Source organism: Phocoena sinus, chromosome 11 (genome assembly GCF_008692025.1).
Source record: "Phocoena sinus isolate mPhoSin1 chromosome 11, mPhoSin1.pri, whole genome shotgun sequence".
Lineage (NCBI taxonomy): Eukaryota > Metazoa > Chordata > Mammalia > Artiodactyla > Phocoenidae > Phocoena > Phocoena sinus.
In genome coordinates this window covers 44,503,262-44,519,332 of record NC_045773.1, presented here as the reverse complement: position 1 = coordinate 44,519,332, position 16,071 = coordinate 44,503,262, and the positions used below count along the sequence as shown (strand labels likewise).

Here is a 16,071-nt window from a genome sequence, read left to right as displayed (position 1 = left end):
CACATGTCTAGTAATTATTGATTGTATATTGCACACATTATAGATTGTGTATTAGATATATTGTGGAGACTCTGGTTTCTGGAGTCTTCTAAAGACTGTTGCGTTTTCTTCTTTAAGGCAGTTAAATCACCTTAATTTTACGGAGCTTGGTTTTACACTTTCTTAGGAGGAATCTATTTCAGATTTTACCCTTAGATTTAGGGTAAATTACCTTAATCCTGGGAAATGTCTTTACTCCTAAGGTGTGACCCTTCTCTGGTTTCAAACGAAAAGCATGAGGTGTTTACCAAGACCCCCTAACTTGGCAGGACCAAGCTCCAAACTCTTCTTCACTGTGCGGGTGGAAGCTGAAATTTCTGCTCATGTTCCTCAGTGTTCCATGTATTGCTTTAAAATGAGTTCCTTGGAATTGCCACCCCCCACCCCTCGACACACACACACACACACACACACACACACACACACACACACACACACTTCTGGGGTAGGCCGAGGATCTGAAGGGAGTTATGTACAGATTCTGAAGCTCCCCTCTGGGACTCCCTCCACTGTGAATCTACCTACCCCCCAACTCAACTTCCAGCCATCCTGGCAACCCTGAGCTCCATCGTCTGATACTTCATGAGTTCTAGTCGTACTGCACCAGAAACACTGGTGATTGTTCTCACTGGAGAAGCCTTAGAAATATGGATGTCACCCAGTGAGTGCAGTTCCCTTCTTTCATGGGTCACATCTCCTCAAACTTCTTTTGCAGCTCTCTTGGTACCTTCCAACAGTTATTTTTATTTTTTTTTCCAGAGTTTATAATTTTTTCTTCCAGTTTTATTGAGATATAACAGACATACATACTGTATAAGATATACAGCATGATCTGATTTACATACATCATGAAGAGATTATCACAGTATATTCAGCAAACACCCATCATCTCATATATAGATACAAAATTAATAGAAAAAAATTGTTTCTGGTGATGAGAACTTAGGATTTACTCTCTTAACAGCTTCCATATATAACATAAAGCAATGTTAAATTACCATGGTGTACATTACATCCCTAGTACTTATCTATCTTTTAATTGGAAGTCTGTACCTTTTGACTGCCTTCATCCAATTTCCCCCTTTAAAATTGTGTTTTACTAAAAAGATCTCCAAGCTTGCTTGTAGAACCCTTTAAACTGGCAAACAGATCCTTCCAAAGGCTCTAACCTGGAACTTTAAAAAACACAGGTTACCAGGCTCCATCCCCACGGTTTTCTATCAGCAGGGCTGGGACAGAACCTTGGCACTGTATTATTTTTTTAAGTGCCATACATGTTGCTGATGCTGCTACCCTCAGAGCAAAGGGCTACAGCTGTAGACAAACTATATGACTCAACTCTATGTATAACATTAGTCAGTAACCCAAGCTAAAAAACCCAAAACATAAACCTGACTCCACAGAGTAACCCTAACATCAGCTCCTTGCAAAGCATCTATTCATTAAGACAGCACATATTCTAACTTAATCTTTAGCAACCTTCTGCCCCCACACGACGCATATCAAGTTTACGGCACTCTCCCAAGCAGAAGGACATCTTGCTGCGTTTGACAGCCTTACCATAGCAGTAGGTCTCCTAATTATGAGGCTCTCTCAAATTTAGGAAGAGTAGCAGAATATTATAGAAAGCAGAGTAAGCTAGGAAACTTTTATTTTCAAAATGTTACTCCATTACCTGAAAACAAAGAAATTCAAGGAACTCTAAATCTCTGTTCTACTGTGAGTCCAAAAATACACCAATAAATAAGTCATAATCTGGAGCTATATAAGAATGCCCAATTGGTATATTATCTTCCCAGCTTACCAAATTGTGATTTAATCAAGAGATTTTCTGTTCCACAAGAAATCTCTCCCACAATTCTTTCATTTACTCCATAGTTCCAGGATATAGCAATACCAATAGCATAAATGCAATGTAAAGATTTCATATATTCAAATTTTGTTATGCAACTGCTACATACCAAGAAGAGTAGATTCTGGGGACACAGTGGTGATATAAAATAGATGTGGTCCTTGCATTCTTGATAGACAGACAACAAGTGAATAAACAATTACAAAGAGTGATAAGTGTATAACTAAGTTAACAAGTGGGAGAATGGAGTGGAAATGACACTAGGACAAGTGCAAGGCCCTACTCAGAGTGGCCACAGGCTTCTGTGGTAACCTTCAAGGGTACCTTTAAGCTGTGAGGATAACCTTCAAGCTGAAACCTGAAGAAAGATGCAGAAGAGCCAGCATGTAAGGAGCAGAGCAGGAACATTCCAGAAACAAGAAAACATGTGCAGAAGCCCACAATCATCAGGACCCCCGTCATCTTTTAAGACCACGGTGGTACGGTTAAACTGGGAAAGTGTGATTAAAATGAGATGAGGCTGAAAATAGCCAGATCATGTAGGGCTCTACAGCCTTTGTTAAAAAATGTATTTTTTACTCTAAGTGCCACTGGAAGTCCATAAAAGGTTATAAGCAGGTGAATAACAAGATCGTATTTGAGTCTTTCAAAACTGGCTTTGGCTATAATGAAAAAAAACTGAAAGGGGAACAGAAAAAAGGGAAACCAGTAAAGCAACTATAGCAATGTCCAGGTAACAGATGGTGGTGGCCTAGGCTAGGGTAACAGCACTAGGAACAAAAAGTAGCTAGGTTAGAGAAATAATTTGGAGATAGAAAAGAGTCTCTGGTTGATGGACTGATTGCAGTAGATGAGAGAAATTAAAGTAGATGAGAGGAATTAAAGATGACTACTAGGTGTTTGGCTTGAGCAATTAGGTTGTGATACTTACTGAGTTTGGTGCAATGTAAGAAAGGAGGACGTTTCTAGAACTGCGCTGTCCAATACAGTAGCCGTTAGTCACACATGAGTATTTACATTTAAATTTTATTAAAATTTAGCTCGTCAGTCACATTCCAAGTGCTCAAGAGCCACATGTAGCTCGTGGCGACCACACCAGACCACACATATGTAGAACACTTCCACCATCACAGAAAGTTCTACTGGACACTACGGTTCCAGAGGGAAGTTAAAAAAAAAAAAAAATGCACCAAATGCTGAGTGATCCAGCAAGACTAAAGGTAAAAAGTATCTCTTTGACTGGTCAGCATGGAGGTCCAACAGTGAGTTCAGCAAGAGCACATTCACTGAAATAATGAAAGCAGAACACACACTGGAATAGGAGATGAAAAATGAAGACCATATCCATAGGATATCTCTTTCAGACTATGAAAGGGAGCAGAGAAATTAAAGGGGCATTAGCTGGAAAGAAACAAAGGTCGTCCAATTCCAGAATATTCACCCATTCAACAAGTATTTATTAGCACCTACAACTTCCAGATGCTGTTCTGAGTACCAGGCATACAAATCAGAAAAAGACAGTGACAGGGGAAAGAACAAGCGAGTAAACAAATGTTACTTCAGAATATGATTAAGTGCCACAAACTAAATAAAAGAATATAATAAAGTGAAAATGAGTGAAGAGGGAAGAACTCAATCTGACATGAGCCATAAATGACAGGAAGGAACCACCTCTGCAAAGGTGGAATATATTTGTATGCTATTGGGAAAGATCCAAAATGAGGTGAAAAGATTTAAAAGTCATTCACTCAACACATATTCACTGATCATCTAGTTATGTACTATTCTTCTAGGTACTGGGAAGAAAACAGTAAGGAAATAGACAATAATCCCTGTCTTCCTAGAGCTTATGTTCTAGGAGGCTAAGAAAAAGGTGGTAAAAAGGTAAAGTATCTATTATGTTAGACAGTGATGAGGCCTAAGGAAAAACATAAAGTGAGACAGGAGATAGAAAGTTGGGGAAGAACTGCACTTTTACTGAGTTTGCAGAGCCTATTGTTTCTAACTCTAAAGCATTCCTCCAATCTAGCTACTCTGTGCCTACTGCTACTAACCTACCTAAGAAATCTCTCCCACAATTACTACTACTACCCTAACCTAAGCCACCACCATCTGTCACCTGGATGACTGCCGTAGTTATTTTACTGGTTTCCTCTCTTTCTTTCTTATCTCCTTTCAGCTTTATTTCTATGAAGAGTGAGAGGAGGAAAGGAGTAGGTGATAAAGAGAGTAGTCCAAACACATAGGAGTTTGTGCTTTTACAGAATGAGACGGTTAAGCCCCTGGAGGTTTTCAAACAGAGAAGTTATATGATCTATTGCTTTAAAAGGATTATTCTGGCCACTGTGTTGAGAATACGTTTAAGGGGAACAAAGGTGTAAGCAGGAAGACCAGTTAGAAGACCTGTGCAGTAATCCAGGCAAAAGATTAGGACAGCAAGGCTATGAAATGGCACGGTAAGAAATGCCTAGATTTTGGACATATTTTAGAAGGAGAGCAGACACAATTCTCAGACAGGGTTTGGATATGGGGTGCGATAAAGACAGTCAAGAACAGCAAGGTTTTAAGTGTGAGTAACTGGAAAGACAGAGTTCCATTTAGGACTGACTAAGAGAAGCAGCTTTAAGAGAAATTGGGAGCTCAGTTTTAGATATTACATTTGAGAATGCTTCTGAGACATCCAAAATGTTGGGGGAAAAGTTGGCTATCAGGATCTATAGTTCAGGGGAGAAATCCAGGCTAGGGATATAAATCTGGAAGCCATGAGCAAATAGATTAAATGTTTAAAGCTATGAGACTGGAGTGTATTTACACAATGAAAAAGGAGAGGTCCAAGGACTAAATTTTCAGCCACTACAACATAGAGGTCAGAGATGACAGAAAAAGCAAGGAAGACTAAGGAGGAACCACCAGTGAGGTAGAAATAAAACCTGCTAGCAGATGCGGTGGCCTAGAAGCCAAGGGAAACTTGTGTCTCAAGCAACTGTACCAAATGCTACTGAGAGGTTAAGTGAGATGAGGACTTAGAGATTTATAACATGGTGGTCACTGGTAGGGGCTGAAAAGAAAAGGGGAGAGAGTGTATCCAGGCAATTGTTTCAAAGTGTCTTGTTCGAAAAAGAAGCAGACTGGGTGGATGAAAGGGGAAACAGGAAGAAAAGATTTTTTTGTTTTAAATGGGACAAATAATATCATGTCTGTATGCTCACAGAAGGAAAAACCAATGATGCAAGAGAAGGGAGAATGACAGGGTCGTATTCTTGAGAGCAAGAGGGAATGGGATCTCGTATAGAAATGAGCTGGTTGTCCTTATCTCTAAACACTACAGTTTGTCCATGATGACAGAGGAGAAGGTAAAGGGCACAGTCACAGATGTGGAAGCATACAGGAATTCTTCCAATTATTCAATATGCTTTGTGAAATAGAAAGCAAGGGAAATAGATGAAAGCAAGGATGGGGGAGTGGGTTTGGGGAGGTTTGAGGAGAGAGGAAAAAGATACAGTCATAAAGAGGGGTGAACTAGGAGACCGAGGACCACTGGACATGAAATCAGAGAGGGACAAGGTTGTTGAGAGTTTATATAAGGAAGTGATTATGATTCAACATGAAATTTCAGTTGGGTAGAAGTGAGGGTGAGGGATACTGAAAAGCTTAGAAAGACAGTGTAAGTTTCAGTGGGGCTGAAAGGCTGTTTGAATTGAAGTACTGGGGGGGTTGAATCAGATGGAAAAATAAGATCACTGGAGGAGAGGACATCAAGGAACTAAGAGGTCAGAACAGCAGAAGCATCCTCTACATCAGTGCTACTCAAAGTACCAGACCACGACACCCTAAGGAGCTTGTGCCAGATTATATAAACCAACATACTGCTTCCTTCATCAAAAAAGTTCTGGTACCAAAAAAAGTCAGCTGAACTAAACACTGAACTTAGCAACACAGGTGAGTTACATTTTGGCACAAACTCCTTACTGCAATTCATACTGGTAACAAACAGTTCACAGACCAGGTGACATTTTGAGCAGCACTGCTCCACATGGATATTGGTATCACCAAGAACCAAGAATTATGACAGAAATAAAGACGACAGTGAGCCAGGAGATAATGGTATTCAAGGAAGTAGGGGAATGACCCAGTAAAGTTGGTAGATGACTGAAATGAGGAGGGGTAGTGGGTGGTATAATTTGATGGCATGAGAGTCAAAGCTTAAAGTTTTGGAAAAGGATGGTCAAGAAGTGATAACGAGGAACAAAGAAGACATCTACTCTACCTCTTGGTTCACCAATAAAAGGTGTGCAAGAAGAGGAAACATCTACCACTTCAGAGAGTTTCAAAGTCAGTAGCATTATCAGCGGAGAGGCTAGGTTATAGCTGGAGCAAGAAAGAGAAGGAAACATTCCCAGAACAGATAGACAATAAAAAGTATTTGCTAAGGACTATGAGTTCCAGAAGGCACAATGAATGGACTTCAGGAGATGATAATATGTGGGAGATGGAGACCAAAAACAGCAATGGGATTCAAATGTGGAGGGATATGGGTAATACATACAGAAGAGTGAGGCATAACTAAAGAAACAAAGTCCTACAAAACACATGTGTTAGGACTGACCTCTGACCAGAATATAATGCTTACTCCTTTATAAAGATGGAACCTCCATCCATGCAGATTGATAATAAGAAGGTGAAGGAGTTCCTACTTATTTAGCTTCTGATGGGGAAAAGGGGACTAGTATGACGAGCAAAGAGACGGTTAAACAGTCTTCTGTCTTAGCACTTTCTAGAGAAATGTAATACGATCTGGGGTATAACGGCAATAAGGAGAAACCTAAGGCTCTTTGGCATATAGTCAGGGCATTCTTCAAGCATGATTCAAGAATGTAAGTATTCTTACAAAAAAGATCCAGTTTTAGTATTTTAACTATCATTACTTTGCCTTATGAGTGACTCCCAGATTTCTAATCTGTTAAACTTTGTAGCCTCTTTTCATTCTATGGGGAATAGGCTGGCTGGCACTCTGACTCGGACCTAGGAAAAATGACAGCAGAATTAAGGCAGGAAACGGTGACCTATAGAGGACAACTATCAGATATGAGTTTCACCTTGTAAATGGATCACAGAGGACATTCGTAAGTAAAAGTTACAACGATATAAACCTCACTCATATCTCATGTGGCTTTTCCAAGAGAAGATATCAAATTAAAAAAATAAAATAATTTAAAAACTAAACAAACTTTAGGTAAAACAACTTTAAGCAAAGTACCAGAAAGACTAATAAGAATCTATCTAAAGAGTACCATGTCAGCATACTATGTTTCCTATATAACATTCATGTAGTGTCTACTTTTGTATCTAAATGAACTGTTGGGTATAAAGTAATGTTTGACATTGCTATATTCTTTCAGTTGCTCAGGAAAGATTTGAAGTGTCTACCTCAGCACTTTCTACACAATAGAATGGAACTCCACTTAGAAACCTCCATAGTTAGTTGGATTGAAAAATATTTCCAAGAAACCCTTCCTCCCTTACACATAGGGCATTCATCTGGTATATAGAAGACTTCAAAGACAGACTCACTCCCTACACCCTTACCCCCAAACCACTTAATTATACTACAAAGTAGGGGGGCAGCTTTTACAACCCCCTCCCTGAGAAGCAAATTACAATCATTAAGATCATCTTCAAAATGCATTCCCGAGAAAGTCTGCAGTAAATCTAACTTCTCACAATTTTATATGGATAATGTACAATAGTGTGTGTACATAAATATCACAATTATTTCAGCTATCATAAAACCTGTTAATAAAAGAAACTTATTAACTAACCCTTTAACATGTGCACATCTTTTCGTTCCAAGTCAGATCAGTTACCAGAATTTAAGATAAGATTTATCACAACTATCCTTTGTATGCCATGAGGACTGATGAACTTCAAAGAACTGAAACAGGTTAAAAATATCTCCCTCACCCCCAATTTTTTAACTAATTGTTTAACACACCTGTTACGTCAGTTAAAAGGAAAATATCAGTCCAGCAACATGTAAGTTATGAAATCACAAGTAAAACCATGGGAATATTAGTGAAGAAATTAATAGATGGAAAGAAACAGGGGAGCAAAATGGCACTGCGTGAAGCAGTTTCAAACCAGCATCATCCAGCTATTCATACTTTTCAAACTGTTTTTTTTTGGGGGGGGGGGGTTGCAGGGGAGGCCTTTTCAACAAGTTCAAAAGAAATCAGGGGCAGGAAATTTCTGGACTATTACAAGAGAAACTTTACAGTGGCTCTGTAAAGTTATATGGGGATTGCGGAACAGGCCAAGGGGTGAACACCTTGGGATGAATGTTTTGTGAAAAGTCCACTGATCAGTTTGGCTTGCATGCTATACCATATCATATAAAAACAATTGCAGTCTTCAGCACTATTTTCAGATTATTTTTAAAACCAATGTTGGCCTATGTTTTGCGTTTTCAGCCCAGACATAGTCTGCCATTTAAACATGTAGTCAGAAAACTAAATACCCAACTTTCCAAACCAATGTGTGCAAATCATGGGATGCACATTAATCCAGATTTCCTGCTTCTCTTAGGGGAAAAAAAATTCAGATGATGTGGAAACATGAACTACTTTCCCACACAATGGCTGGAGCTGAAGACTGGCTTAGATAGGACATGTGTTCCCCAATTTGTCATAGTTCACAGGGTCCCAGTTAGTCCATACCTGCCTGGCCCTGGAGACACTGAGTAGTTATTCCCACTATGATGCAAGATCAATCCTATATGGTTTGTGACAGCCATCTTACTTTAGTCACTTATCTTGAATGTCAAATTGTTGCATGCTATATAAATGAAGACAAGCAGCCTATTTCAAGAGATAAATTAGGTCCTCAACAGGCAGAATTTTTTTTTTTTAAGTAAGATGTACATAGTTTTCAGGAGAACTTTCAAATCTACTCTCATCTCATAAAAATCTTGGAAAACTGGAATAGAAGCTATTTGACCTACAGACAGTAAATGATGCAAATACTAGTTATGGACTTAGACATTACTTATTCCACATATGATGCTTTCTGAAGGATCACAACCCATTCTGAAATAACCATTTATATAAAACAGCGGAGGCAATCTTGCCTTATGTTTTTAAAAAGGTATAACAGGGACTTCCCTGGTGGCGCAGTGGTTAAGAATCCGCCTGCTAATGCAGGGGACCCAGGTTCAAGCCCTGTTCCAGGAAGATCCCACATGCCACGGAGCAACTAAGCCCGTGTGCCACAACTACTGAGCCTGCGCTCTAGAGCCCGTGAGCCACAACTACTGAGCCCGCGAGCCAAAACTACTGAGCCCGCGCGCCTAGAACCCATGCTCTGCAACAAGAGAAGCCACCACAATGAGAAGCCCGCGCACCCAAAGAAGAGTAGCCCCCGCTCGCCACAACTAGAGAAAGCCCACACGCAGAAATGAAGACCCAACAAAGCCAAAAATAAATAAGTTAAATAATTTTTTTAAGTCTATTAAAAAAGGTATAACAATAATACATTTCTTAAATAGTCAAAAATCATTATCAATGTTTCCACAAAAATATACTAAATTCCAAGAGCGAAATAGAATAGTAAGTGATAACATTTTCCCTCCCTACTCAATCAACTTTTAAATTTCATTTCAAGCACCTATCTATGGAAAATATACAAAGTTAAAATTTTTTTTTCTAAACTGAGAATCTTCCATAAAATGACCATTTGACTTCTAAAAGCTATTTTTTTTTTAATGTTTGCTTTTATTTATTTTTGGCTGCACTGGGTCTTCCTTGCTGTGCGCAGGCTTTCTCTATTTGCAGCGAGCGGGGGCTACTCTTAATTGCGGTGCACGGGTTTCTCAATGCGGTGGCTTCTCTTGTTGCAGAGCACGGGTTCTAGGGCATGCAGGCTCAGTAGTTGTGGCTCGGGGGCTCTAGAGCGCAGGCTCACTAGTTGTGGCACACGGCCTTAACTGTTCTGCGGCATGTGGGATCTTCCTGGACCAGGGCTTGAACCCGTGTCCCCTGCATCGGCAGGCGGATTCTTAACCACTGTGCCACCATGGAAGTCCCTAAAAGCTATTTTTAAATGGGCTTTCTTCCTGTTACTAATCAGAACCTGATTTAAAACAAGTATTTTCATAAAATAATGATACTAATAGAAACAGCAAGAACTTTTAACATAGGAGTGTGGAGAAAGGTTTTTACTGAAAATTTTAAAGGTCAAAATACTGGTATTGTGCATCACAGCACTATACAAATGTATACGCTACACAAATGCCTATAGTCACTAGGCATTGTGCTCTAGAGTTCACGTACGTTGACTCAACTAGCCTTGTTGATATCCAGTTCTTAACACAGACATAATATTCCTTGAAAATAAAACCAAGCTGAAGACTTACTCATGTTCTACTGTATAAGAGATTTTAGACAAATTGACAATTCACCTCTTTGTTAACTTCTTCTGAGAATTTTAGTTTCTGTAATTCATTAATATGGCTAGACATGAGGATCATTTACCCCAAAACTATACTGAGTTTTTGGTTTATAATTATGATATATTTAAGCAGAACTTCCTATTTTAAGTAACAAATAAAATTTAACCCCAAACTTAACTTTGACCTTTCTCCTGCAAATAATGGTTGAGATGACATGTTCTCAAGACGATTTTTTAATTAGCAGTAATAATATAAATAAGCTATTCTAGAATTCAAAAGGTTCCTTGACTGATGCTTTCCCATCAAAACCGTTTGTAAATATATTCCACGCAAACTTGATGGGGAAAAAAATACCACTGGCATTATATTATATCCACTGGAGGGCACTCAATGTGACCGAAGCATGCAATAGTATGCCCTAACTCTATTCTCACTCAACTGCATCAAGTTTGAGGGAGACTTTGGGGATAGGGAATCTCTCTTAAAAGAAGAGATGCCCACAATTAACAAACTTACAGAGATAGTTAAACTCTAAAAAGGGTTCCTAATGTGACTGACTTTGTCTATTAAGAGCTGCTTTTTCCTTAGGGAGAAAGCAGATTAAAAACATACTTCAAGGATACAGGCAGGGTTCAGGCCTCAACAGAAGTATCTAGATTTCAAAGCTGGTCAAGCTCAGACTTGCGTAAAACACAAAAGCAGCATTCTTAAGTAAACAGAGGAAATAAAGAACTTTCTCCAGAGTTTAAGTGATGAAAAACTACACAAGTTAACTCCTACTCATTTTCAAGCAATACAAATCACATATTTTCCTTTCATGAAACTTAAGTACTTATTTTAGCCTATTACTCTATCACACCACAATTAGAAAGGTATTACATAAACAATAGTCTGTTAAAGAATGAGAACTGATTCTGCAACTCAGTATCCTCTCAATGAGGGTACAAGAGGCAACAGCTACATGCTCTGGACTAATCAGCAAGCAGTAGCTCCTAGTCTATGTTTTACTATTTACTTTCATGGTATAAAAATGTTTTTAGTCAAGGTGTTTCAACTAAAGATACCATATTCCCAACAAAGAGAGAGCTACAAGAATACAACTAAGTTAACACAACTAATGTTTTCACAACCAATGTCACAAGTCAACATGTAGCACGAAAGAGTTGCCAATACTTTTTATTAGAAGTTTGTCCTGCTCTAAATGCATTCATCCCTTCTGCCCTGGGTTGGCAATCAAGCACACTTCCAACCAAGCTCAAAGTACAAACTTAAAATTTACCACCTCCTCCTCTACAATTACTATCAGCAACTAGTAAACCATAAAAGAGAAATAAAAGCTTATTGTAACTGGACAGATGTATACTGTTTCATTTCAATAACACAAAAGTTTCATTTGGCTGAAGATACTACATATACTCCATTTCTGTGGTTTTAAGTTCACTGCTACTTAAAACTATAAAAGACTGAGATTCAAACTTTTGAATTCTCCATGTTCCTAGTTTCAACAATACTTATGCTCCTCTTTCCACCCCTCCCAACAATAAAAAAGGATATCTGCAGATAAAGTTTTCCTAAGAACCAAATCTCAAAACACCCTTAGAGAAATCTGCCTACTTCATATTTTCCCTTTCCCATTTGGGGAGGTGGAAGAGGGAAGTGTCTATGAAAACAAAAATACACTTCATTTATATGTATAATTTTTATTCTCTTAATCACTAGTAACAGTAGAAAGCTCAATTCAGTTTCAGCTTTAATATGGGAACCTACATTTTTCTACATAATTACCTTGGTAAAGGAAATAGACAACATTTCAAAAGAAAGAAAATTCTTGAACACTTACACTTGAACACTGCTAAATTTTTTTTTTTAAGCCACCTTTTTTTTTTTTTTAATTGGTTTTTCCTGAAAGTGATTTTAAATGACTGCTCTAGCCTCTGGGAGAATCTCAGGCCTAGAACTCCACAAGGGCTCTAAGTTACATACTATACTAAACTTTCTAGTGCAGTTTTTTAATTTCCCCCTCAAGGACTTCAGACTTGAATAGCCTCAGCATTCCTTTAATCCTATAGAATAGTCTTCTGGAAGTTTTTCAAGCTACTGTTGCAATCACTTTAGGGCCTTGTACAAGGCCTTCAGAACAAAGACCAGGTCAAAGTAATGAATACTGGGCACAACTTAATCAAATTTTGTGAAAGGATATTCTCAAACCTTAATGGTACTTTTTTTTTTAACCCAGATTATTTGTGGGTTTTAAATGTAAAAGTAAAATAAATGTAGCAGCCGCCTTAGTTCACACCGGGGGGCGGGGGGGCGGTGAGCCTTCCAAGTTTACGTCACTAATTTAAGCAGATACTAAACAGCAGCATTATATAAATAACATTTCAAGCTATGTCCACTACTTCTTAGGACGAAGACAAGTTAACAGGAAGATAGCTGAAGGTACTGAATGTACACCAAGGGACAATAATGAAATGGCTTCCCAAGTTCCAGACAAAATACTTTATAACTTAGCGATCCAAAAAACAGCAGCCCAGACTTTATCAAAGGCTAGCCGTCTCTTCAAGTTGCTGTCTAGTCTAAGCCACCACTATTCACGACACAAAGCTCTCGTTTCACTAAAACCACTCCTCGATTTCCTTCTGCCGACCTCTGCATACCAGCAGGCCAGTCTCCCTTCATTCACCACTCACAAACTCGGGGGGGGGGGGGGGAGGGGAGACCACAGATGTCTGGAAGATACAAAGTAGGAGACAATGCTCCCTCCAACAGGGAACAGAAATCGAAGGAAACAACTACATCCGACTGCCAAAGCTTTCAAGTTTAGCGGATTCAGAAGCGGGCTGTAAGAACTGAACTTCGAAAGTCTCTGTTCCAGGTCCTCTCCCCAGACAAAACACGGAACGAAGTTGCAACGCTTGAATTTCCTTCGGGCAATTTCGTAGCGAGGGAAAAATTCACCCCGCTGGAAAGTGTTCTCAAAATCAAGTTTAGCTGCCATAAAACTATCTGAATAAATAATTTCCACGAACAAAATTTTCGAAGCAGTCAGAGGCTGAATCCCATGGGTCACTTGATAAGAGCCAGTAAGCCAGTCGCCCTCGCCCTTATTTTTCCCAGGACCTCCCTTGCACGCCGCTTTCACCCACCTGCACCGTACAAGAAAATATACGTGCAAGATATGGATTTTTATCTGTGCAAACCCTCCTGGCGCATCGCACCGTCTGCAATAGTAGTTTGGATCCTCTAAGGTTTAAAGTTGCTTCGATTTAAACAAGCGCACTCGCGCCGGCAGGGCATTAAAAAAAAAAATACTAACGATCCTCTTAACAATCCGTCCTTAAGCACGAAAGGGGGAACCTGGAGATGGGACCTCGGGTGGCGTCCCAGGCCCAGCGCCCGCACCCCAACTCCCCGCGGAGGCCGGGAAGGCGGAGTCCCCCGTCCCCACCCCGCCCCCCACCCCGGCGCATCCCGAGGCGCAGGGTCCCTCCCCCAAACTCAGCCGCGGCCGGAGCCCCGGACAGAAACCACAGCACTCCCCCCCACACCCCGCCGGCCATCCGAGCTCCAGGACGCGCCCTCGCGGCGCCCCCTCCCCGAAAGCGGTGCCCCCCGGGCCCCCGAGGAGCGGCGCGACCGGAACCGGGCCAGGCCGCCGCCCTCCACCCCCCGAGCGCGGCCCGCCTCCGCCGCCTCTCCGGCGTCCCTAGCCCGCAACCCCCGCTCCCCACCCGGGGCCTCTGGGCTGCGCTGGGCCCGGTTCCCAGCTGCCGCCGGGACCGCGCGCCCGCGACGAAGTTTGGCTCCGAAGCGGGAGTGGGAGCAGCCCCAGAAGGGTAAGGAAAGGAGCGCCCAAGCACCTCAGGGGAACAGGCTCCTCCCGCCGCGGTAGTCCGACCGTCCTCGGCCTGCAGTGGCGGCTCGACGGGGATCGGAGCTGCTCCTCGGACCTTCCTCGGTCTCCGCCTCCCCTCGCTCTCCGCTCCCGGGGCCGGCCTAACGCGGCTGCCACAGACCGAGAGGCTTAAAATGGCGCCGCACAAGGAGCTCTTATAAGTCGCGCAGGAGCCTCTGTATCCTGCCGCCAGCGGCGCAGCGCGAAGCGTTCCGCCGCGCGAGGACAAGGGGCGGGGCGCGGGGGGGCGGTGGAAAGTAGTCCGCGGGCGCGCTGCGGAGCAGCCCGCCGCCGTCTGCCCGCCCGGGGCAGGGGCGGGGCGCACGCGTCCTCTCCGGACGCTGTCCCGGGTAGAGGCCGGCGGCTGCCCCGCCGTGCGGAACGGGAGAGCGGCCCGCTAAGGCGCCGTGGTCCGAGTCAGGGAGGCCGGGGGCCCCCGCGAGCCGGGGTAGGCTGTGGGGAGGACGACGCTGGTACTCTCCACTGTCCGAAGCCCGACGTCCCCGCCTCGCGCGTGCCCCGGGCCGTGAGAGCGGACGCGGGGCTGGCCGCGCGTTGCCCGCTGCTCGCGGGAGGCGGCATCGGGACCCAGGCCCTCCGGGGCCGAGCGGGCCAGGCGGCACAGGTCCCGGGAGGGCGGAAGTTCGGGGCCGGGGCCGCGCCGGCGGCGCGGGGAATGAGGTCGGGGCCCGCCCGCTCCGGGCGCTGCTGGGCGCCGCCGCCGCCCGGCTCCCGGTCAGGGGACCCCGGCGCGTTCGTGCTTCCGCCGTAGTTGCGGTCTGGGCCCCAGGCTGTCTGCAGGACTTGGCTCGCAGGCGAGCCAAGAGCCCCAGAGCCCCCCCACGGTCCGGATCGTGGATCTCGCATCCCTACCGGCTGTTCACCCCGAATCTGGAAATGAAGTACCCGGCCGAGCCGCCGGTTCTCCCCACTCTCGAAAGCTGTGAACTCGCGTTAGGATAGGCGCCTAGCCCGCAATTCAACAAGTCCTGATGAGTCCCTACTGTGAACAAATGACTGATAGAAATGGACTAGCTCTAGAGCCCTGCCAACTAGGTTAATTCTTACAGATTCCATTTTCATCTGGTTCCACTTTGTTACTAAGTATCAATAGATTTTTGTGGTGGTGGCGAGGATTTTTCTTTGGAGGAGGTGCATTTATAGGGTATCACTTATTTAAGAAATCCAAGTATGTTGTTTATGGAAAGAGCTATCGATTAGGCAGCTTCTAATTTTTTAAAACGCATTTTCTATTCTTCAAAAACATTTTCGAATTCGTCTTAATAGGTTGAAGTTGGTTCTTCATTTACCTTGGAAATGTCTCCATTGTAATCCAGCAGGATTGGCATTTGTCAAAGCTCAAAAAATTATGATCGATTCACTTTCTCTAGTCTGTTGTTGTATGCTTATTTTTCCTCCAAAACAATGGAGAGAGTACAAAAAGCAACAAAGTTATCTTGAGGCTTTTATCTCTGTAATTAATGCATGCAAACAATAGGTCTTTATACATAGGTACTGGCAGGAAACCGTCTTACTCATTCACTCATGGAGTAGGTTATGTAGTTTTACGCATAGCTATGCTTCAGGGGCAACATGTTCTTTAAATAATTCAATTTTTCCCCCTATCTTAAAGATATTTTATTATATACCGTGGTAATGTTAACTGCTGTCTATCACCATAGCATACGTGGGGCCCTGCAGTGGGCAAAGTCCACAGACTAGGATGATGTTCAGTGAGATCCATTGTCTACAACGACTTTCTCATTTGTGCCTTTGCTAGTAGTTCTGTAGAATTAAGAGTAGAGGATGGTTGCAGTTAACCATCTGGTCATAATTTGAACG

At 42.5% G+C, this 16,071-nt stretch overlaps 1 protein-coding gene across 1 annotated transcript in view; it reads right to left on the bottom strand.

The window, feature by feature from the left end:
* Positions 1 to 14,376, bottom strand: part of CTNNB1 (catenin beta 1) — a 41,441-nt gene extending 27,065 nt beyond the window's left edge. Inside the window, 1 exon segment of the mRNA XM_032647446.1 lies at positions 14,195 to 14,376. The gene's annotated coding sequence lies outside the window, so the exon portion shown is untranslated.
* Positions 14,377 to 16,071: the final 1,695 nt, after the last annotated feature.